We start from the raw sequence: 25,197 nt of genomic DNA, 5'->3' as shown, positions 1-25,197 counted from the left end.
GCTTTGGTGAGGCTAGGGAGGGAGGGCGCCCACACTCCGCTGGGCGAGCGGCCGCGCTGGTAGACAAGCCGACCCCGGATTCGGGTGACGTGTCACTCCGCGGTCAGGGAGGGTCCGGGCCCCGGGGCTCAGGGGCAGGGGACAGGGAAAACCTTACTTCAATGACAGGAGTGACCTGAGGTCTCGCCTGGGGGGCTCCAAGGCCGTGGCCCCAGCACTGCACGGCGCTGCTGGGAAGAGCCCAGGAAGGGGCGCGGATCCCCGCCCCGGGCGCGCGCAGCCCCAGCCCCGCCTCCTCCCGATGCGTCCCGCCCCTCCCGGCGCGAGCCGCCCGCGCGCCGGGGGAGCTTCAGAGGAACCGGCCGGGCGGGCACCCCTCTGCCCCGGCGCAGGCGCGAGCGCGCACCGCCTCTCTGGCCGGGCGCCCCGCTGGCGTTCCCCCCCCGCCTCCGCACGCGTCCCCGCCCCGGGCACCTCTGATTGGCCGTGGGCCGGGCCAGCAGGTGTCGGCGGCCGCTGCGGCCAGGCTGGCCCCAGCTGCCTGCGGCGCGGGCGCCTCCCTCGCAGCCGCTGCCACCGCCGCGCTCCCCGCCTTTTGCCCGCTCCCCGGCTCCCGCTGCGGCTGCGGTTCTGGCGGCCAAGCCCCCAGGGCGCTGCAGCTTAGATCCGGCGCGCCGACAGACCCGCGCCCCTGCCTCGCTGCTCGAAGCTCGCTCATCCACGCACCGCGCCGCTCTGCTGCGGCAGGTACCCCAGGCGTCCTGAAGTGCGGTGGCCGCCATCGATGACCCCGGCCACGGAACTGCTCCATCCCGGCCACCCCTTGTGAGTACGGTCCCCTCCTCTCTGGCAGCTTTGCGCCACTCTCCCGGTTGCGTTGCCGCAACTTCGGGGGTGGGTGTGTGGAGGGGGTCTCTCACGTCCCCCACCCCCCCGCCCGCCCATACACACCCGTGCGAGTCCTGAGCGAGGGCCTCTGGGCACGGCCGGTCTGCCTCTGCGGAGGGGCTTGGGGGCGGGGGTGGGAGTCCTTGAACTTGCTCGAGGATCGTCGCAGAGTCGGAACCGCCCCTTTCTCCCTTGGACGCGGCTGGAGCTCGACTCTGCGTTTCCCTCGCGTCTGGCGTTCCTCACTGGCCACGTAGCTCCTGGGCTGCGGTTCACCGCGCACCTACTACGCTGCAGGCGCACGGGCAGGGCGCCTGGAACCATCGGGTAAGCACCCCGGAGCAGCCCAGCGCGGCGGACTTGACTCTTTCCGACTCTTAATTTCTGTAAAATGGGACTAATCAGGACTCGCTCAAGGTCATGGCCGGTGCGCGGAGTAAGAACCCTAGTGGGTCGCGTCTGGCTAGGTCCGCGGACTGCTTGGGTAGGGGCGCGCTGTTGCAGATAGATGGTCATTTAGCTTCATCCCCGTCTCCTTTAAATAATTCCTTCCCCCTAACTTTGCCAAATTTGGAGAGGTCGGGAGCCGACCTCAAGGGACCCTACAGAGGTTTGAGGGGTATCTGCGAAGGACCTTTGGGGTGAGCCGAGCGCTTCTGCGGCTGGGACCCCTGGACCTGCAGCATTTGCAGCATCCTCTCCAATCTCAGTCATTTAATTTGCTAACATCTCGGCAGGGTAGGGGAATTTGCTAGGTGCCTGCTTTTATTTTTTATTTTATTTTTTTTTTAAAGATTTTATTTATTTATTTGACAGACAGAAATCACAAGTAGGCAGAGAGGAAAGCAGAGAGAGAGAGGAGGAAGCAGGCTCCCTGCCGAGCAGAGAGCCCGATGTGGGACTCGATCCCAGGACCCTGAGATCATGACCTGAGCCGAAGGCAGCGGCTTAACCCACTGAGCCACCCAGGCGCCCAACTAGGTGCCTGCTTTTAGATCCATCCTGCTCTGTTTCCTTCTCCCAAATAAGCCCTGTTCCCGAGGATAAGTATGGGAGAGATTAACTGTACACACCAGTTTGGGCCTTAGGACTTCGTAAGAGAAGCGTGTGCGCTCTGCTCTTGGCTTAGTCAACATTGACTCTCATTAGCTCTAAGAAAGTGTCTTGAGTCTGGCTTCATCCTGCCGGCCCTACTCCCTGTCCCCAGATCTGGGTTTGTGGCACTTTTCCTGGGGAGGGTGGAGTCCAGTCGCAGAATGTGTAACTGTTGACGGATGTGAATAGTTTACTCCAGCTCTTTTGTGGCAGCTCCTGTGGGTCTGTGGGTGGTTCTCAGAGCTTTGGACTGGAGACAAAGTCATCCCCCTCTTTTGACATTGTTATTCTGTCCCTTCAACTTAGGCTACCTCGCCCTAACTCAGTGATCAGATATTTACTTGGATAATTTTGTGATGTCTGACAAACATCTTCGGACCTCAACTGTTTTTTCTTTTCTTTCTTTTTTTTTTTTAAGTAATCTCTGTGTCCAAGGTGAGGCTTGAACTGAGGACCCCAAGATCAAGAGTCCAGTTAAACCACTGGACTGAGCCAGCCAGGCGCTATGAGCCTCATTTTAAAAAAAATCTATAAAACAGAAGAATCCCTGCTTTTTAGTCTTCCCAAGGCAGTTGGGGTTCAGGGAACATGGTAGAGGTGGAAGCAGAAGGAAGATGTTCCAGACAACCTGAGCTGTAGGTAGAAGTGGAGGTGATTTCAAGAAAAAAAATTTTTTTAACAGCAGTCTCTGGACCTTACTAGATCTAAAAATCTTTCCAGAGAAATTTAGTTTGGTAAGACTTTGAAAATACTACATTTCATCTTCCAGTTGCTGTTCCTTACCTGTGCATGGGTAGCCACATCTCTCACAATGTCCCCTTACCCCATCTGTGGTGTGTGGGCTGGAAGCTAGCTGTCTCTGTGGGGTTTGGGCTGTCTCTGGTGGTGGTGAGGCACTGTGTCTGTGTGTGTGTGTGTATGTGGGGTGGTTGTCTCTGTGGAGCTGAAGTGTGTCTCTGTGGAGACCTGGATATCTTTGTGGCCTTGGTTTCGTGTAGAGGGGGAAGGGGAGGGGCAGTTGCCTGCTCCAGAGTCTGCTCATTTTTGGAAAAGTGAAGTATTAGCCAGGTCCAGTGATGTAAACTCACAGTGGTCTAGATTGTGTCCTTTCTCCTTCCTCTCCTTCCAAAGGGGCAAAAGGAGAGCATTTGTGGCCTTGGCCTTTGGAGAAATCAAATGACAAAGACTGAAATAACTGAGAGAAACATGCATTCCCTGTTCTTAGTTTTGTATCTGCACAGCCTTTTGTCCCAAAGGCAAGTTAAAGAGGGACAAGTGATCAGAACTTGGTGGCTTTGTTTTAATATTATATTAAGCTATGACATAATGACAGAAAATGGCATAGATATGAAGTGAACACTCTGGATTTTCACAAATTGAACACCCCTGTGTAAACAGTGCCCAGAATAAGACCTGGAATATTCCCACTCTCCCCCGTCCTCTATAGGTACTGTCCCCCAAGGGTAATCATCATCCTGCTTTGTCAGGCGAGTTTTATTTTTATTCCTATTATCATTTCTTTCACCAGTTTAGTTTCAGAGCTAAAATGAAACTGCTTGATGATTTTCTACCTCCTCTTTTAATGTATGCAAACCAAAGGTAGTTGTAGGTAAGCCAGTCCAGAAATCTAGGAGGAAGTATTTGGTCTTAGGAGCTGGGTGGAGTCTACACCTGTTGTCTCCTCCCTTCCCCTCAATAGGTTCTTGGGCGGTGAAGCAAGCCAGACCCCAGATACATCAAGCTGATATTGATAAATTGAAGCCAGTTTATTCACCAGAATGTATTTGTAAAATGCAAGTCTGAAATAGTGTCATGGTAAAGTATACATAGAAAATTTGAATGAATTCCCATCGGAAACGTAAAAATGGGAATGTTTTGAATTTCTCAAAATAAAAAACTGATAGAGGATCTAAGAATGTCAAGGCTTAGTGATTTATAAACTGTTTATGCTATTGCCACATGGTGGCACCATGTTGGCTGGAGACCAGCAATACCCAGCATTCTTTCCCAAGTCCAGGGGAAGCAGTCCCAGGAATTAAAATCCAACAGTTTGGCATCTCCAGAAATGATTTCCAAACACTGTGGTTTTTCCCATGTTTGGCAGGTAAGTTTCGCCCCTGGTACCTGCTACACTAAGCCCATGGATCGAACCCTGTCCCAGCTTTTCAGGAGGGTGCCTTGTGGGTCGGAGGCACCTGTGTGTTGGAGAATGGGTAGCTGAGACATTGTTGCCCTTTCTTGGATAGTATGGAACTGCGGCATGTCCTTGGAATTTTATTTTATTTCATTTTAAAAAATTTTGTTTATTTATTTGACAAAGAGATACACAGTGAGGGAGGGAACACAAGCAGGGGGAGTGGGAGACAGAGAAGCTGTCTTCCTGCAGAGCAGGGAGCCTGATGTGGGGCTCCATCCCAGGACCCTGGGATCATGACCTGAGCCGAAGGCAGATGCTTAACCCACTGAGCCACCCAGGCATCTGTGTTCTTGGAACTTTAAAGAGAATTGGCTGAGAATCTAGCTTAGGTGTGTTGTGATTTTCGTCCCCCAGAATTCTCCCAAAGGTGTGAGAGAAGGAGTTCTCTTTCCTGAGGCAGGTTGCTATTTTCCAGAGCACTGTCCGTGGTGAACTTGGAAAAATAAAGAGGCGTGGGTGTAGCCAAATTGCTGCCCCATGAAATGCCCTCTGTGTTCCACAGGGTGGGGGCCAAGTCCCAAGGGGAGACCACAGGGTGGGGGCTGTTGTATCCGGCTGTGGAGAGGGCCAAGCAGACCCATTCAGTGCCTTTTCTTTTTACCGTCGGTGTGACGGAGATGCTGCTTAGAAGATTGTATTCGTGTGCTGGCTGCCATGACTGTGGTTGCCGAGACTGCTGTATACTTGCCATGTGCTGGACCCTACATATGTATATTCAGTTAATCTTCATCACGGGAGGAGGGTGGCTTTCCCATTTTCAGGATGAAGGAACTGGGCCTGGAAGCATTCTTTCTGAGTTTTACATTATGTGAGCCAGAGCAAGAACTGAGTGCCAAGTCTCCCAGACGACTTCCCCAGCTGAGTTGTGTGCCCTTATGAGGGGTGAGAGGAGCTTTGCACCATTCTTCTTCTGTCTTCCCTGACATCTGGTAGAGAGCCTTGCATGTAGTAGCTACTTAGGGCAAAGTATGGGACTGCCATTAAGTAGAAACTTCCTGCCGAGCAAGAGGGAAATCCAGACAGTGAAGGATGAGAGTTTGGGATTGAGTCCCTGCAACCTGCAACATTGGGACTGAGCGTGGGCCCACCAGAATGTGTAGTCTTATTTTATGTTTAAAATTTTATGTAAATGGAGGTCTGTTATTTGTTTTTGTAATTTGCTTTTTTTCACCCCACATTGTTTTTAAACATATGTTGATAACATTTGTTGATAATCATAAGTTTAGTTTATACATTTTGACATAATATTTCCTTGTTTGGTATACCAGAGTTTGAATATGCATCATTGATGGACAAAAAGATGTTTTTACATTTTGCTGTTATGAAAAATATTGCAGGGAATATCCTTGATAAGGTCTTATGCAAGTGTATGTGTGTTTAGGATTTATATCCCCAGACGTAGAATAACTGGGTAGGAGGATATGCTTATATCAACATCTATCTGTTGCTGGGTTTTGGAGATTGTCCTCTGTAGTTGTTGGGCCACTTTTTACTCCTACTATCACTGTCCTGAAGCTCCTTGTATCCCCATTACTTTGTGCCATCAGATGTTTTAATTTTGGTTCATCTGATAAGCATGAAATGTGTTTTACTGCTTTTTTACTTGCATTTCCTGTAGCGGTTTTTTGTTTGTTTTTTAAAGATTTTGTTTTTAAGCAATCACTACACCCAGTGTGGGGCTTGAACTCACTACCGTGAGATCAGAAGTCACATGTTTTACCCACTGAGCCAGCCAGGCACCCCTCGCTTAGAGATTGCTAAAAATATATAGTTTGGTTTTCAGAGTTTCTTTTCTGTACATTGCTGCTTTTCCCAGATAAAACTTTCAAATCTTGGGGGCACCTGGGTGGCTCAGTGGGTTAAAGCCTCTGCCTTCAGCTCAGGTCATGATCCCAGGGTCCTGGGATTGAGTCCCACATCGGGCTCTCTGCTTAGCAGGGAGCCTGCTTCTTCCTCTCTCTCTCTGCCTGCCTCTGCCTACTTGTGATCTCTGTCTGTCAAATAAATAAACAAAATTAAAACAACAACAACAACAAAAAAACAACTTTCAAATCTTATACTTACCTGAAATTTATATTTCTGTGTTGTGTGAGGCAGGGATCTAATTGTTTTGCATACAGAAAACCACTTCTCCCATTAACATTTAATGAATAGGTACCTATTTTCTCACTTATTTTGTTGCCATCTCTGTCATATATCAATTTCTCTTATGTTTTTGTATCTGTTTCTGAATGCTGCTTTTTTCTATTCATCTCTTTGTGATTCCTGAGCTAATACCATTTCACTGAATTATTAAAGCTTTATAATAATTCTTTTCTTCTTAGCCTTTTTCTTCAAAAAATTATCTTGGTTATCTTTGATACCTTAGGCTTCAACATGAATTTTAGGATCCCTCCTAAATACCCCTTTCCATGAAAAATACTGGTATCAAAAATTTGGTGAAATATCAAATAAAACACATTTTCTTATTTTTTTCAAATATAGTGTTAATCAAAACTTCTAATTTTCCATTATTTGCTGTGAAATTTTGATCTCCATTTCAAGTGGATTCACTTTCAGTAACACTTTCCTGATATCTTAAATAATATCTTTTTTTTTTTAAGATTTTATTTATTTATTTGACAGACAGATCACAAGTAGGCAGAGAGACAGGCAGAGAGAGAGGAGGAAGCAGGCTCTCCGCGGAGAGAGCTTGATGCGGGGCTCGATCCCAGGACCCTGGGATCATGACCTGAGCCGAAGGCAGAGGCTTCAACCCATTGAGCCACCCAGGCGCCCCTTAAATAATATCTTGAATAATCTCTTGAATAATAAGGACCATTTGAATGTGATTTTTTAAACACCTCTAATATCATTTTTTAAACTCAACAACATAGAAGTAATGTTAATGTCAGTGATTGTTCTTCTGTGACATTATTTTTGTCCTCCTCATAACTCGTTTCTTTCAGGTACCATAATTTATTCAACAAAATCGTTCTTTAAAACATTAAGTACTTTACGCTATTGTAACTTCATCCTACTATACATGTTTGTTTCCTTAGCATGAATTACTTTGTTGAAAGTTGTTTACTTTTCCTTAAATTTTTTATACATATTGCCAAAAAACCCTCTAGGAAAGTTTATAAATTCATTTTGCTATTTAATCATGTACAAATGTGCCAGATCCCCATGCCTTGCCAGCATTAAACACGATTATTCATCATCATTTCCAGTTTCACAAAGACTCTTGTTTTGTTTTTTTTTTAAGATTTTATTTATTCATTTCACAGAGACTCAGCAAGAGAGGGAAGAACACAAGCAGCGGAAGTGGGAGGGAGAAGCAGGCTTCCTGCTGAGCAGGGATTCTGACATGGGGACCATCATGACCTTAGCTGAAGGCAGTGCCTAACGACTGAGCCACGAAGGTGCCCCCAAGACTCTTTTGTTTTTTATTTTGTTTTGTTTTGTTTCTAGCAAGGCAGAACATATCTTCATGTTTATTGGTTCTTCATAGTAGACTTCCCTATAAAGTTTTCCATGACGGTTGCTTTTCTCTCCCTTCCTCTCTCTCCTTCCTTCCTTCCAATCCTCCTTCCTTCCTTTTAAAAGATTTTATTTATTTATTTGTGAGAAAGAGAGCATGAACAGGGGTGGGGCAGAGAGAGAAGGTAACCTGACTGTAGCTGAGCAGGAAGCCCAAAGCAGGACTCCATCCCAGGACCCTAGGATCATGACCTGAGCTGAAGGCAGATACTTAACCGACTGAGCCACTCAGGTGCCCCTCTTTTACTTTCTGTAAAAGAAACTTGTAGGGACATCTGGGTGGCTCAGTTGGTTGAGCAGCTGCCTTCAGCTCGGGTCATGATCCCAGCGTTCTGGGATCGAGTCCTACGTTGGGCTCCTTGCTCGGCAGGGAGCCTGCTTCTCCCTCTGTCTCTGCCTGTGCTTGCTCTCTCTCCCTCTCTCTCTCTGACAAATAAATGAAATCTGTAAAAAAAAAAAGAAAGAAACTTGTATTATCACTGGGTGTCTTTGATAGAGCAGTTTGTTTTATACAAATCATGTTCATATTTTAATGTTAAATATCATTCCATCTTATGAAAATATCATATTTAAAAGATCTGTTCCTCCATGATGGATTTGAGGTTACTTCTGTATTTTTTTTTGTCTATTGCATGTACGCAGTAAACATCTTTGAAATGTATTTAAGCACAAACAAAAGAAGATCTTGAGGATATATGCGTAGAAGTGGGATTGCATGATCACATTTTATACACACTTACAGCTTGACCACCTGGTGCCAAATTGCTCCCCAGAGTGGTCACGGTCATTTAAACTTCTGTGGCAGCGTGTACAGAGAGCATTTGTCATGGCAAGGAAACAATAATATCAGAGAAGGAGGAACAAAGGTGTTAAAGGAAAAAGTATAAATGTATGTATGTTTATGTGTACATGAGTATCCTAAAATTCATTGAGAAAACTCAGAGGCTTTTGACTGTTTCATTTTGAAATTTACACCATTAGAACTGATTATATGTAAGTATAAATCATAAACATCATATCAGTATTTCCTTAGCTTAGGAGAATTGGTAAGAGTTGAAGTAAAAGGTAATCTGTTTAGTAGTGCTTTTTCAGAATAGCCTGCAAAAGGAGATGGGACCCTAGTGAAAAGAACAGGAATCATGCCTCTGCTCAGCACGGTGCCTCCCCATCCCAGGGGGTGGGTTCCGCCACTGCATAGTTGTTCCTTTTCATTACCTCATCTTGTAAAATTTAGAAGGCTGGGGGAATAACTCTAGAGTGATATAGTGCCATGAATACCTTAATGCCGAAGAGTTTATGTGATCAGTTGCTGGTGACAGTAAGACCAGAATAGCCTGAAACCGCAAAAAGGTTAGTGGGGAAAAGGCTGAACAATGAGTTTGGTTGGGGACAGGCTGGAAGCTTCACTGAGAGAAACCTGTCCCACTTCAAGTGTACTCTGAGAATCAAGTCTGCATTTGTGTCAGGAGCATAAAAAGAGCTTGATGAACTGCCTAAATGTCATCTGAAAACTGTTTTTGGTTTGGTATTCAACCATGTGTTCTATTCCCCCATTACCTTCTGTAAGTGATTATGAGTTAAATTTTTTGCCTATATTTATATATCGTCAGCTGGGGAAACAAAACACCGTATAGTAAGTTCTTTTGTGGCTGTGATTTACAGCATAATGCCACAGATACAACAGACACGCGATCTGCAGCTGGGATGTACAAATCCATTCTATGGGCTGACAATTTAATCTCACTGAGCAGACACTTGAGAAAAGAACGTAAGACATGCAAGGAAGGGCAGGTGCCTGGAAGACAGAGGGGTCCATGGCTCAGGATCTGATGTGGCTGTTTGCCCAGGTCCCCAAATAATTTTTTGACACTGGTTTGTGGCTCAGATGACCATGTCATCTTATGTGGTTCTTTCCTTTTGGTATAAAATGTAACTACATCAAAGTGTGCAGGGTCATTTTCTCCGCTGGGAAGCCTAGGTATCTACACTACAGGAAGTGATACTTACACTGCAGAAAAGGAAAACAACCCATCTCTTTACACTGTTTTCTCTGAAGATTTCCCAGTCTGGAGAAACAGTGTTTCTAGCCCCAAACCTCTTCCTAACCTCCTCTTGATGAAGACCATTGTCTCAAGCATCAATTCACTTTTTCTGTGTAGCTCCAGACTCAGAAGATGTCGTAGGTGCTCTTTCATGTTTGTGTTATATAAATGTGGTTTGGCTGTTTTGCTTTTTTTTGCAAAGCAATTTATTGATCATTAGGGTCTTGGATTTACTAGAATGACATGTAACTAGAGTAGTCAAGATTCGTGTCTTTCTTTTATGGCTAATTAGAAGAAAAAATTTTTTAAATGCTATTTTAATTGAATCCTTGTTTAGTCTAAAAATCTGCCAGTCGATTTTTCAGCTTTGTGGTCCAGTAAATGTCAGGTGCCTCTCCCAGGACTGCAGGTCTTACAGTCTGGTGCCCGAATGCTGCGGAGATCCCCTTACTGTCCCTTTGTGCTCCCATTTCTGAATCCTTTCTCCCACAGCTTCCAGATACCTCACACTTCCTCTTCTACTGCCTCAGTTTCCTTCCTTTCAGATGGCTGCTGGTGGTAAATGGCAATACAATGCTGTTATTTCCCCTCTTCTCTTTTCTTTAAATGATCCAAAACAATGAAGAAAATGAGAAACAAAAAACCCAATGCCATCTTTGGCAAATGGGAGAGATGGTTAAAATTGGTTCCCCCAAAAAGAAGGGCTGCCTGAAGAAGTGACATACACTGATGCATGGGAGACACAGAGATGTGTTATGGGTGTTCAGTCAAGACCACTTCTCAGGAGGGCGAGAGCCCTTGGTTGGGCACAAAACCCAAGTTCCTTCTGGGTCACAGTGGGATAAGAATGCCTGTAGTGTTGGCCAGCACTTCCTACCACCCCAGAAGCTCCATTCCTCTTTTTCTCTTTATCAATTTCAGCAGAGGTACAGATTCTTTTCATACTTTCCTGAGAACTGACGATTGGTGTTCTTTTCTCTATTTTGATATTGTATTTTATTTTATTAAGCTCTGTTCTCATCCTTATTATTTCCCTCCTTCTACTTTCTTTGACTTCATTCTTTTTCTATCTGTTTAATTTCCAAGGTTAACTCATTAACTTTCAGACTTTCCTCTTACTTAGATATGCATTTAGCCTAATAAGTTTGCCTGAAGTATTGCCTTAGGAATATTTGTCTTCTACAGTTTTGATTTGAAGTGTTTTTCTTGTTCACATGTAAGTTTTTAACATTTTTGTTATGATTTCTTCTATGACTTATACGTTTCTTACATGCTTTTGTTTTATTTTCAGAAATTTTAGAACTTTTCAGTCATTTCTTTTTCTATTTTAGTACATAGTGATTAAAGAATGTGGTCTATATGATTCCAATTCTTGAAATTTATTGGGATTTGTTTTATGGCCTGGTACATAGTCAGTTTTTGCAAATTTCTATGTTTTCTTGAAAATAAAGTAATTAGTTGCAGTGACCAGTATATGTTCATTAGCTTAAGCTAGTTAATTGTGTTATTGAGATCTTACATCTTTACTCATTTTTTTTGCAGCTTAATTAATCAGTTATTGAGGGAGGAATTTATAGGAGTGAATTGGTCAGTTTCTTCTTGGGCTTTATTCAATTTTTGCTTTGTATATTTAAAAGAATTTTTAAAAATTTATTTATTTGACACAGAGAGAGAGAGTGAGCGAGAGAGACAGACAGATAGGCAGAGCTCAGGAGCCTGGGGAGTGGCAGAGAACCCAGACTCCCAGCTGAGCAGGGAGCTCACCATGGGACTTGATCCCAGGACCCTGGGATCATGACCTGAACCAAAGGAAGATGTTTAACTGACTGAGCCACCCAGGCACCCTGCTTTGTTTATTTTGAAGTAATATGTAATAAGGTGCATTCTGGGTCTACTCAGTATATATTATGAAACAACCCTGTTAATGTCTAGTAATGCTCTTTGGTTTTAAGTCTGTTTTATTTATTTTTGATTTAAAAAATTATTTATTTATTTGAGGGGGTGAGGGGCAGAGGGAGAGAGAATCTCAAGCAGATGCTCTGCTCAGTGGGGAGCCTGTGGTGGGGTGATCTCAAGACCCTGACATCATGACCTCAGCTGAAATCAAGAGTCAGATGCTTAACCAACTGAGCCACTCAGGTGCCCCAAGTCTGTTTTAATAGAGCTATGCCAATTTTCTTTTGCTTAGTATTTGCCTGTCTTATCATTTTCTAATACTTCCCCTGTCAACAGTTTTTTTTCTTTTTTTAAGGTTTTATTTATTTTACAGAGAGAGTGTGTGAGCCCAAGCAGGGGAAGTTGCAGAGGGAGAGGGAGAAGTAGTCTCCCCTCTGAGCAGGGAGCCTGATGTGGGGCTCAATCCCAGGACCCTGGGATCATGAGCCGAAGGCAGACACTTAACTGACTGAGCCACCTGGGCTTCCCTCTGTCAGTAGTGCTATATATTTTTATTTCACTTGTGAAACTGTATTAAAGAGCATAAAGTTGCTTTTTTAAACCCATATGTTTTAATATGAAAGTTATGTTCATTTACAGTGCTACTGTTAATGTATTTTGATCTATTTTTATCATTTTACTCTGTCCCACCTTTCGTATACTTGGTTTCTCTCTCTGGTTGCTTTTTGTATAATTTAGATCCTCTGTCCTACTCCACATTACATTTTCTTCCCTCACTTATTCAAAATTTTACACTCAATTTCTGTTTTCTAGTGTTTATGATATGGTAAGTTCGGCATTCGTGTTTACTTTAATAAAATCCAAACTGAATCAGAGTAATTTCTGTCCTCCTGAGCAATTCAAGGACTTTATACTTAAACTCTGATCACCCTCCCTGCTCAATTTATATGTTGGCATTATCTGGTGTTTTAGTCAGGTTTAACTCCTTTTTTTTTAAATTATTTTTTTCACATAGTGTGCAATTTGTTGACAATATTATACCACCGTTTTCCATGTTCTGTTTTTGCATTCGAAGAATCCAGCTAGCAATCTGATTGTAGTTCTTCTGTATTAATCTGTCTTTTCTTCCTGGCTGATTTTAATTCCTTCTGTTGTTGTGTTGTTCTGAATTTCACTACAGTGTATGTGGTAATTGGCTTCTTTTCAATTATCCCACCCAGGAGTCACTAGACTTCTTAAATATGAGGATTGCTGTCTAATTGGTGTTCTAGAAAATTCTCTGCCATTATTTCTTTGAATATGTCTTCTTCCCATTCTCAATTATTTGTTCCTGAAACTTTGATCAGATGCATGTTAGACCTCCTTTCTATATCATCTGTGTCCTTAAATTCCTTTCTTACTTTATTTTCTTTAGCTTATTATTTCAGCTCTGTTTACCAATTTACCACTTACCTTCTCTGCTTTGTCTCTTCTGTTTTTTTTCAGTATGTTCACTGAATTTCCATTAACTTGTTCAAATAAATGTGGTAATTTTTATAGTTTCTTGTTTGAAGTTATAATTTGATAAACTCTTATTTCCTTAACCATATTAAACACACTTATTTAATGTTTTACATAAAATAATTTCACAATTAACAGGAATTTAGCAGTTGGAGAAGACTGACCTGGCAGTCCAGTTCTGGGTTCTTTATTAAGGAGAACAAATGAGTGGCAAGGTTAGCGACCATGCTCTGGAACTCAGGCTGCCCCTCCCCAGATGCGCTACCCATCTGTATCATAAAGGGCAACAGGTGTTTGTGAGTCTAACACTGGGCTTCCTCCAGTGTCCTCACTGAGGGAGTGCCCTGCTCCCCTCCTCAATAAAGACCGAAAGGAGCACCTCACACTGGGTTAAAGATCATGTCTACCCTGGCCTCCTGCTCTCCACTGACCTAGTCAAGAGTAAACTTGAAACACCCCTCCTTCTTGCCCCTTATCACTTGTGGTCCTACCTCCACTTTGCTTTGAATGGACCAGGACTCATCCCATCATGCTCTTCACCCCTATATGTCAGCCTCCTGGTCTCCAGGGTCACTCCCCCTCAGTTCTTGATGACCTCAGCCCCAGCTTCTCCACCGCTTCCTGTAGCATCCCTCCTGCCTTAGTCCTAGCACTTCAATATACAGGGAGAGGATCCTTCTAACATCTGGGCCTCTCAGTTCCTTGACCTACTTTGCTCCAAGTTCTGTCTTCCACACCACCCTGCCACTGACTTCCATAGTCATAGATGGACACTCATTCCCCGTAATGGCCAATCTCTTCCTAATCTCTTTCATTCATCATGTGTTCAGAGAAGCAACTTGCATCTTCTAAGTCTCTCCCTCTCTTCCTTTAATTCCAACAGTCCCTCAATCTCCTGACTTTCAGTCCATGACCCCGGACCCTCGAGGTCCTTTCCTACTGTCTTTTCCAGCCTGTATTTCGTTGTGTGCCCTATAATCAATCCTTGGACTACACCCTCAGTTCACATACCCAACCCAGACCGCCTCCTTTTCACTCAGCAGACACCCAGAGTGGTTCAGTCCCTGTCTCTGCATCCTGCTGCCTGCATCAGTGCTGGGGAGTGAGGCCAAAGGAATACTCACAAGCAGTCGACTAGCCTTGTGTGACCATGAACATGGGGTGGATCCTTAGAGCTGCCTGAGACTTTTCTGGGCCTGGCCCTCTCGAATTCCCCCATTGCCTCAGACATGCACACCTTCTCTCTATCTTCATTCTCACAGTGTCCCTGCTGCCACTCTCGCTGAAAAAGCTAGAGCCATCTGCGGGGGAAGGGCCTCCCACAGACTCTACCATCGCCCACCAGCCTTCATCTGTAGCTACACAGTCTGCCATGTGTTCTGGCACTAACCATGAAATATCTGTGCTCGGATCTAAGAGTCAGACCCTCCACTCCCCAGCCCACCTGCCTTGAATACTCAAGGGTATCCCTCCAGGGATTCTCCCTCTATATTTCCAGTTTTCTCTCCCTATCAGGTAATTCCTACTGGCTTACAAAGAAGTTATTTCTCCTTTCTTGGAAAACACTCCCTCTGTAACTCCCTTCTGCCTCTAGCTATGGCTCTGTTTCTCTGCTTTCCTGTATATAAAAACTGCTAAAGAGAGTTGTCTAGACTCACTGTCTGCTAATTCTCTCCTCCCATTGTCTGTTAACCCCACCCCTGCAGATTGCCAGCTCAGTTTCATCAACTTCAGCAGCAACTGCCCAATGACTAAGGGCCCCAGTTTACTGAACACAAGGGCTGCTCCTGTCTTTATCCTTCTTGCTCCATTAGCACCGTTTGACTCAGCCAGTCAGCCTCTTTTCCTTGATATACTTTTTCCCCTAGGTGTGGAGGATGCACTCAAATTCCTTCCATATCCTTGGTAGTTCTTTCTCCTCTATTCAGCTGCTTCTTTGTCATTTGCTTGACCTCTGAATGTTGGAGTGCCCTATGGCTGAGTCTTTGATCCCCTATTTTTAAAAAATATTTAATTTATTTATTTGACAGAGAGAGAGAGTGAGCGCACAAGTAGGCATAGAGGTAGGCAGAGAGAGAGGGAGAAGCAGGTTCCCCACTGAGCAGAGCGCCCAGATGTGGGGTCCCATCCCATGACCCTGAGATCATGACTTGAGCTGAAGGCGGAGGCTTAACCCACTGAGCCACCCAGGCACCCCTGCTTTGCCTTTTTATTTATATTCTCTCCCTCCAGACCTCACCATGCTCTTGTATCATTGTTTTGAATCCCATCTATGTCAGTGAGCCTCAAACATTTACCTCCAGACCGGACCTCTCTCTCAAACTCCTTGAATAACCTACTTGACCTCTCTGGATATGCAATACTTATCTCCACATCAGCTCTTTGAAAATTGAACCTCTGATCTCCCCAAACCCATTCTCTTTTTTTAAAAAAATTTTTCATTTAAATTCAATTAATTAGCATATAGTGTATTTTAGTATCAAGGGTAGAGTTCAGTGATTCATCAGTCTGATATAATGTCCAGTATCATTGTAACATATACCCTCCCCAATGCCCATCCCCCAGGCAACCCATCCCCCCACCCCTTCCCCTTCAGCAGCCCTCCGTTTGTTTCCTATGATTAAAAGTCTCTTATGGTTTGTTTCCCTCTCTGGTTTTGTCTTGTTATATTTTTCCCTCACTTTCCCTATGATCCTCTGTTTTGTTTCTTAAATTCCACATTTGAGTGAGATCATATGATAATTGTCTTTTTCTGGTTGACTTATTTCTCTTGGCATAATTCACAAACCCATTATAAATATTTATTATTAAGTGATTATAAAATTATTAATAATTAATTAAATTATTAATGCCTTGTTTTACCATCTTTTTTCCCCCATACTACTCTTTGAAATCTGGTGTGTATTTTTCAGTCATGGAAAATCTTAATTTGGATGCTAAATTTTCATCAGAATTACTTGATTCATATTTAGAGTTAATGACATATACAGTTAAAAAGTACATGTACACACCCAAGTTGTTCTAAATTTATTTAAATGTTTTCCCGTAGCTGAATTGAATATCATTAAACAGGAAGAGTTAGACTTATTTTGCATAGCACCTAGCACTCTGTTGGTCAGAAACAAGTCAAGAATTTTGTCTAGAACAACTCTTCTCCCTCTTTGTTGTCTGTCCAATAGGATATGATCTAGGATCAAGTCTCTTTATAATGCTATTGCTTATATATCTTTGAGTATAACCACAGTGTGAAAGGCCTAGATGACCACAGTATTTTACTGGAAATAGTTTCAGTGTCTCCTTCCTGAATGGGGGATCCCTGGACTATGACCCAGAAGATAGATAGCTGTAGCCCTCTGGCTTTAATTTTCTTCAAGAGATTCTTCTCCAGGTACATAGAAGAACTCCTTAAATAATTACCTTCCCAATGGAAAAGAATGTCTTGGAGTGTTTCCATTTCTTCTGTTAGAAAACATGTGAGAAATTCACTTAATTGCCAGACAGAAACACAGAGACTGAGAGCTCATGTTTTTGCCCTTTTGGACTCATTATTTGGAAGTTGTCTTAGAAATAAGCTTTCGAGACTTGGGAGGACATGTGTTCAGTATTTAGTATTTACATCAGATAAATATGGCAAAATCAGAAAAATTGGAGAAAACGCCATCCCTCTGTAACATGGCCAATTTAGGGGCATATAGCACTCCTTTCTCAGGTAAGGTCGTACTGAAAATCTAGTCAGCAGCAAAAACAGGTTTTTTAAAAAAATATCTATAAAATGGTTTGGGGTTCAGTATAGAAACTAAGGCCTAATTTTAGTGTAGAGCGATGGCCCCAATGAGCCTGTACAAATAAGACAGACCCATTGTAGGCAGACTGTCATCTATGTCAGGTTTTCCTCATGAAGGTGGCATTATGGCTAAGATGCTGCCCTTCAGACAGATGTCTGAAAAATGTGTCTCAGGAGCCTCAGTATTGTAACCTTAGACTTAGCCACTTCATTTCTGGGAATCTAGCCTACAGGGGAAAAGTCCTTAATGTGGAAAACCCTTTGTGCACAAAGATGTGTATCGTCATTCTCTGTGAAACTGTCCAAAATTAGAATCAACCCAGATGTATGATGCTGGGAATAGGTCAATAGATATATACATGGGACAAAATGTAATATAACCATTAAGAATAATGCTTAAAAGGGATTCTACTAACATGGAAATACACTGGAGATGAGGGGTTTAGTGGAAAAAGACACATGCTTCTGTGTATAATTGGGCAAAAACAACAGCAGTCCCCACCAAGAGTGGGACACATGGCACTTCAGGGAAGCAATGTGTTAGTACTAATTATATTTGTTTGATAGTGTCTTGGGATTAGTTTTCTTTTAAGACATTATCATGTCTTCCAAATTTTCTTATGTGGGAATTTTGGAGGATACTGAAAACCACACAAAAGTTCTGAAGGAAAAACTCAGAAGAATGAGAAGGGGCAGACAGCGGTTAGAGGTGCTTTCTGATGAACACCTGTGACATTGTTCCTGGTTGAGAACTGTTTTGCAGAACTGAGAACTCCAAAAAAAAGAGACGGTACAGGAGAGGTGCCCCATCTGGGGCAAATGGGAACACACCACAGAGACCTCCTAAGAGGGGGTCTGTCACTGCTGTCTGGAAATGAAGAGAAGGGCTGCAGGCTTTATGTCTCAGTTTTCCTTTGTCATATCTTTGGGCACTTGTGGGTAATCAACTGGTGTTTGTTGACTGAAGAATCAGTGGACAGATACTGTAGCAGATACCACTGGCCACATTACGGAGCACTTGGGTTATGCTTTTAGGATGTTACCTTTGGCCTTTGAGGAAAAAAAGGAAGAAAAACTTTTCACTTTTATCCAATTTGAATTAAATGTCCATGGTCATTACTGCTTAGAACTAAACTACCCTCCCTACCTTCTCTCAAATTGCTGAACCACTTTATTTAAAATAAAGCTGTAGCTATTTTGGTTAGCTTATGCTTCAAAGTTCTGTAATCTTGTCTATAGAATTCTGTAACACACCTTTAATTATCCTCGAAGTAGCTAATGTTAATTAAAGCATGTGTCTCTGAACCCCCTGCTGATGGAAGATGTATTACTTCATAGCTGGGTTTTTTAAATCATCACAGATCAGGCTAATGTTAAAGATCATTAAATAATTGCCCTCCTGCCATGGTACTGAATTGGAGTTTTTTTTTTTTTTTTAATTTCCTAGAGCATCTTTACTCTTCCCTGTGTCATCTATCCAATAGGATATGATCTAGGGTCACATTTCTTTATAATGCTGTTGCTTGTATATCTTTGATCATAACCACAGTTTGAAACGCCTAGCCCAGCACAATGTTTTATTATAAGCTTTTCTATTCAAAACTGTTTTCTCTTTGAAAATGTACACTCCAGTCTAGTTTAAACATTTATTTCAACTTTCAGTATATTGTAGTGAAAGAAAAGAAATGAAAAGAAAAGAGAAAGAAAGGAAGGAAGGAAGAAAGAAAGAAAGAAAGAAGGAAAGAAAGAAAGAAAGAAAGAAAGGAAAAGAAAGCAGCCTATGTATTACACTGAAGAAACCAGAGTTAAAAAGGATCGGATCAGAGAGGGGTTTTGAACAGTCTTCTGGTCCAGAGATAGAAAGCTGGTGGGCCAGGTGTCATCTGTAGGTCATTCCCCCATGTCACCAGGTGAAGCAACATATTGGCTTCAGTGAATTCTATGGACACGAGTCCTTGGCCAAACTTCTTTTGCTGTAAATTGAGTTTCTTGGTTAGTCACAGTGTGGGGTGGGGTAAAGGAAGATGTCAGTGAATTAAGTATCCTGTGAGTGATGGGGGGGAAGATGCAGGCAGGCATTATAGACAGAGCTGGCAAATCTGTGTGTTTCTAGTGTAGGGAGGAACCACTGCTCTCAGTGTGACAGAAGGGGTCTAGTGTAATCACTCTCTACCAGATGGTTGACTGGTTTCCTCACCTCTACATCCAGGGGAAGGGCTCAGCACTGTTTTTGGCTACAGGGAAGACAGGCACTCAGCAGTGCTGATTGTCAGATGAGGCTGGAGTGAGGGAGTCTATGAGTTGGACCCACGTGTAGCCACATTTGTGGACCCAGCTGCCATGTCCATTCTGTACAAGAGCCCATGGAGAGACTGGGGAAGAGGCTGCCTCGCCTTCCCACATGTCATCTTGTCTACCTGATTATGGAGAGCTTCCACAAAGATGTTGAGACACTGGTGGTGCTGTGCTCTCCAGGAGGCCCATCACCAACATACTTCTTCCTCAGACCTCCTTGTTACTGGCTTCCTGATTCTCTTCTTTCACATGGTAGCTACTGCCCATGAATTGGTGTATATCCTTCCAGACAACTCTTGGTTCAAACAACATGAAAAATAATATGCTGCTTGAAATCTGGCCCACCAGAAAGATTACCCTTCACTGCTCTTCTCCAGGGCCACCCTGTCAGCAGGGCCATGAGGCTACAGATCCCGCCTTTGGGTTGATGTGAAAGACATCTCACAGAATTGTCTAAAATCAGACTTGGGGATTTTTCTCATGTTGGCTGATCATTAGGAACTCCCTCTGAGGATGTAGGTATGGATTGAGGGAGAGGAGGAGACCCAGCAGTTGAAGACACCTGCCCATGCAGCATACACCATCTGATACTGCTTGACCCTGATTTCTTGTATACCATTTTCACTTGACTGTGGATGCCTACTGCACCTGCCTAGCCTAATGAGAGGCTTGGAGCTAGCTTCTGCTGATTACAGGGTCTTTCGATGTCCTATTATCAGGTGTTCAGTACCAGGGCCTGGTAATAAACATGAGCTGTTTCTGACAAGGAGAGCAGTTATGTGGAGGAGAGGGCATGGCTGTATTCTAATACACTTTGAGGTCTGTGGACCCTCTCCAAGAACTTCCCAGAGGTCCTGTACAGCATCTTTATTTGTTACAGACACTTTGTATGTCAGTGGGTGTGTTGGTTCCTGCATAAATGAAGGGCCGGAGTGGCTTGCATTGCTGCATGGACTTGCGGCAGAGCCTTTTCTTATTCTGGGCCACACTCAATGCTGGCTGCCTTACAGTTTACTTAGTAAATGGCTGAGAGCAGCATACTTGCTCGTTTCTCTGTGCCATCTCTGAAACCCAAAAATAGCCCACCAAGCTTTAAGCCTTTTTTTTTTTTTTTCCACTGAAAGGCTAAATGATGATGATAATGATTATAATAAAGTGATTATAATAATAGCAGTAATAAAACTACAACCCTTGGATGTCTAGGACAATCCTTTAGAGAAACAATGACCAAACTCAGGTGGCTGGGACCAAGGTTGTAGCTGGTGAGGTAGTATCCTTACTCTGTCTCCTTCTAGGGCCTGGGGAGGCACAGGTGGGCTGATGGCAGCAGGCACTGCTGGGGGCACAGATGCTCATTTCTGAAACTCTTCCTTTGAAGTACTGCAGGAGCTCGTTTAGAATTAGACTTTTTATCATAATTTTGAAGAGTATCCCCATTTAGGGAGTTGACCATTTCTATACATTTCATTCCCTCTTCTTCAAGACTGTTCTATCCATATTCCTGTGTCTTCCTTTAGCTTGCCGAGGGCTCTGAATGGGGTCATTTTCTTGTCTATTTATGTATAGACTGTATCTCTGAGTTTCAAAGTCACATATGAGCTTTGAGGTACTTGGTAGGCATTTTGGATGATCTTATTTGGGATGGAGAGTTATTACTATCTTAGTAACAGCACTTGGGGCTGGATTTCATTAAATTTGACAAGTGCCTTTTTTATTTTTTTTTTTAAGATTTTATTTATTTGAGGAAGTGAGCTAATGAGAGATCATAAGTAGGTGGAGGAGCCGAGGGAAAGGGAGAAGCAGACGCCCGCTGAGCAGGGAGCCTGACTTGGGGCTCAATCCCAGGACTCTGGGATCATGATCTGAGGCGAAGGCTGAGCCACTCGGGTGCCCCTTGGCAAGTGCTTTGTAATGGCCTGCTCTCCTGGAATACTTCCAGGAGTCACCTGGATCTGAACGCACAGATTAAAAGCTTAGATCAGATTTAAATAATTTAAGTTCACTACAAAATAAGATGACTTTCCTGCAGTCACAGAATGAGTGTAGAACACGCAGATCAAATATAAGTGTGTGTCTTCCAAGGGGTGTACTAGAGAATTACAGAGTGTGGATAGTTAGGAAAATCTTGTTTTGAAACCTCTAAACTAGGCTACAATAAGCACAGAAGTTGAAAGAGTTCCTTCCCTCCGTGTTCAGCACTTTTTCCTCTTTTTGAAGGCAAATCTGTGAAGTATGTTAGTTCCTAGTTACTGCCATCTTTTCCCTAAAAGTAGTGCTGAAGTTTTACATCAAGAAGGAGGAAGGCCTTTGGAGTCGTAATAATTTACAGCTCTGTGGTAGGAAGGAATTGGGAAGAGAAAGGGGGAGATCCAGGTCAAATACGCTGGAGGAAGCTTAGACTTCCCTATCAAACACGCACAGGAGTGATTTGCAGAGAAGGGAATGAATCACTTAGAGGGTTCAGCCTTCCAGTTCTGTGAAGCTATGAAAGAACTTTTCATTCTGTGAAACCCATTTCTAAGATGTAGCTTAGAAATGAACTCTGAGTCTATAGATAAACCACATAGTGTTGAAAGGGGAGCAGAAGGAAAGGACAAAGGATCTGAAATGATTTGCTGTCACTAGCAGGTGGGACTGAACACCCTAATCCTGAAGTAGGCTCCCCTGTCCTGTTAGCAGAAGACAGTGAGAGATTTTCCTAGGATGCTTCGGGTGGTCAAACGTTGGATTAAAATAAATAAAACCATTTCTGTGCTCATCATTTATTTCTGAGTCTATGTACTTGAAGCCATCAACACAGTTACATTTTTACGAGGTGTTTTAAATTGATGATGCGTTTGAAAAATAGTAACTGGGGAACACCAGGGAGAGGTTTTCTTGAGGGCACAGAATGTGGTGGTGGGCCACGGGTGGGAGAGATCCAGCCAACCCTGTGTGGTGTGGAGATGGTGGCTGCTGGCACGTCATGGCAATTGTTTATAACCTGATAATGTCTGATAACTGCTAACTTATGCTGTAAGTGTGAACTTCCTGGTTGTCTCTCAGTCGCTTAAGTTTGGTAGAGGGGAGACATTTTTTAAGACTGTGAACTGAAGAGTTCCTGTTGGTGGCTGTCCCTGGGCTTCACTTTTCCTGTAGCCACATTTCATGTGACTCAGATGAGTTTCTTCCCCAGTGTAGAGAGGCTGAGTCTCCCATTGTTAAGGCTCAGCTGGGAGGCCCAAAGGATGAAACATGGTGGGTAGAGAGAAGAAAGCCCAACCCACTGGGCCAGAAGTACGGGGAAGAGAGGATAGAGAAAGAGCACAGCGAGGCAAGGAGGGTGTGTCCTGACTGTCCTTCCTGGAGTGGGATGTAAGTGGTGTGTGTGCATGCCTTATGTTGGGTAGAGTAGAACCTTCAGAAGCAGGTATGGGGGCCTGAGGACATGGTGGGGAAGACTAGCTGGGGGTGGGGTGCTGTAACCCTCTCCAGAAGGCCCTGCGTGAGCACGAGCACCGTGGTCCAGGGATAACTGTGGAGCACTGACTGATTGGAGGAGCTGTGTCTCTGGATGGGCCCCATAGCAGGGAACCAGCAGTTAGTTCCCGTGAGCCCTGGTGAGAATGCTGAATGGCTGCATAGACAACCGGAGCTGCTGAAGCCCAGGGTCTGGAAGGGGAGGCTGCCAGCAACAAGGACCCTGGGGATGAGCTTCCTCGGTGGAGTCACAGTCGGTAGCTGGGTGTGCCATTCATGACAAAGGACAAAGAAGCCTGGTTACCTCTTAACAGATATGGGCAGACACCATACTGGTCCCCTGTGGCAGAGCCCTGCCTAGCAGGACCCCTGGTGGACTAGTCATCCTGTCCCTCACTGCCAGGAGACCAGTAAAGCTTGCCCCTGGTGCCAGATGCCATCCTGGGAAGGAGGAGGGGGGTGGAAGGAGTGTCCCCACTGGGGAGTTGAACTTTAACCTGCCTGAACATTTTCCAGGAGGAGAGAGTAAATAGGCAGACTTGAGTCATTTTCTTTGCTTTCTTCTCATCTTAGAGCTCTGGCATAAGTCATAGCAGACATATTGAGTGATATGCACATCTCTAAGGGGTGCCTTTGTCTGCTATCTTCTCTCAGCCTGGAGACCTAGCCAACCCTTGCTCCTTTTTAGAGGAGTCTCCTTAGGGCCCTGACTCTGATCACTAACACCTGGAAACCTCTCCATCTCTGGCTTCTTCTCCCCCATCAGGGACAGTGACTCATAGTCCATTCCTCAGGTAGCTCTTTGCACACTGTACCTGAATTGTCCTTTGCTGCCTGCTATCCTGGCCTCCACTTGGTCGAAGTGTGAACAAACAGGACTCACCTTGGTCCCTGGATTAAGTTCCAGCATCTGCGACTAGGAAAACCCCCAGATCTGAGGTTTGCATACTAAAAAGCCAGGCTCTGCAGCTGCTCTTTGCTTACACTGTAATTGTGGTGTTTACATATAAATTGATACTCCTATGTAAGTACCTGATAATAATTTGCTCCCTTTGGAAGGTAAATATTCACCTTTTCTCATCTACTATTAGTTGGTCTTGATCCCTTTACTCTGAGAAAAAACAGAACAGTAAATTTTAGCCTACCACGTTTGATCACAAATTCAGAATTGATGAAGTCTGAATTAGTGAGGTTTCAGTGTATATGTCTTCATGGTTTATGTTCTCCACTATAATTATGTGATCTAATTCCAAATATAGCCAGCTGCCAACTCTTATCTTGATGCATTTTTATTACAGATAGAAGAAATGCACCAGACTTTTATATGGTAGAGAGAGCAAAGAGCATCATTATCCAGTTGAAACTGAAGAGCAAATTCTCAGTGGGGTGAAGAGCTTTGTATTTTTATCAAGTATTCATTAGCTCTCCTCTGTGCAGGGGATCTACATGAAAACACCCAAATGGTGGGATGCAGACAGAAAAAACCCAAATGGCAGGAAAGGTATCACAGGGCTTCCACTGTGTCCAGAGGCTCAGAAAACAGAAGTAGGGGATTTCAGGCATTGCTTTCATGTCAAGATGGGAGAGAAAACCATTGGGCTTCAATATAAACACTGGGCTTTTGTTTCCTGTAAGTATAATCATTGCAGATGAAGCCAGAGAAATATAATCAAGGTTTATTAAGGAGGCCATTTATTTGTCAGAAATGTGTAATGTGTATGTGTGTCTGTATTATTCAGATATCTCCAGGAAAATAGGAATGTGTGTATAAGTGTACGTATTTATATAAATGTATAAAATAAAGAGATTTGTCATAATTGGCTCACATGATTATGTAGGCTGATATATCCCATATTCTGTGGCTGAAAATCTAGAAGAGTCAACTGTAGTGCTAGTTGGAGTCTGAAGGACTGAGAACAGGAGAACCAATGGTATAGTTCCAGTGCAAAGGCCAGCAGGCTTGAGAACCAGGAAGGGCTGATGTTCCAGTTTCAGCCCTGAGGCAGGAAATAGCCAGTGTCTCAATTTGAACACATCAGACAGAAAGAATTCTTTCTTTCTTGGGGGAGGGATTTCCGCTTTTGTTCTGTTTAAGCATTCAGCTGGTTTGATGAGGTCCACCCACATTAGAGAGAGCAAATTGCTATATTCAGTCTACCTGATTCAAGTATGAATTTTGTCTAGAAATCCTCACAGACATACTCAGAATAATGTTTAGTCAAATATGTGGACACTCTGTGGCCTAGTCAAGTTGACAGTCAGAGGTCTTTGAATGATTTCTGAGCCCAGAGTCTGCAGTGATCCTACAGAGTGACTGTAATGAAGGCCCTCTTGTGGAATCTGCTTGGTATTCCTTGGGGGCATTTCTGTTTGAACCAGGATTTCTCAACCATTGAGGAATTGGCACTACTGACATTTTGGACTAGATCATGCTTTGTTGTGAAGTACTGTATTGTGCATCATGGGTTTTTTGTCATCAATCTCTGGCTTTTACCCACTAGATGCCTGTAGCACACCCC

General features: G+C 43.8%; 1 protein-coding gene across 4 annotated transcripts in view; it reads left to right on the top strand.

The window, feature by feature from the left end:
- Positions 1–387: 387 nt before the first annotated feature.
- Positions 388–25,197, top strand: part of MYRIP (myosin VIIA and Rab interacting protein) — a 392,721-nt gene continuing 367,911 nt past the window's right edge. For 2 of the 4 annotated variants that reach the window (XM_032345061.1, XM_032345144.1), the window contains exon 1: positions 388–825. The gene's annotated coding sequence lies outside the window, so the exon portion shown is untranslated. The other 2 variants (XM_032345567.1, XM_032345299.1) reach the window with 2 other exon arrangements.

The sequence above is a fragment of the Mustela erminea genome, chromosome 1, assembly GCF_009829155.1.
Source record: "Mustela erminea isolate mMusErm1 chromosome 1, mMusErm1.Pri, whole genome shotgun sequence".
Lineage (NCBI taxonomy): Eukaryota > Metazoa > Chordata > Mammalia > Carnivora > Mustelidae > Mustela > Mustela erminea.
Note: the sequence above shows the minus strand (reverse complement) of the source record. Positions and strands in the feature narration are given on the sequence as shown.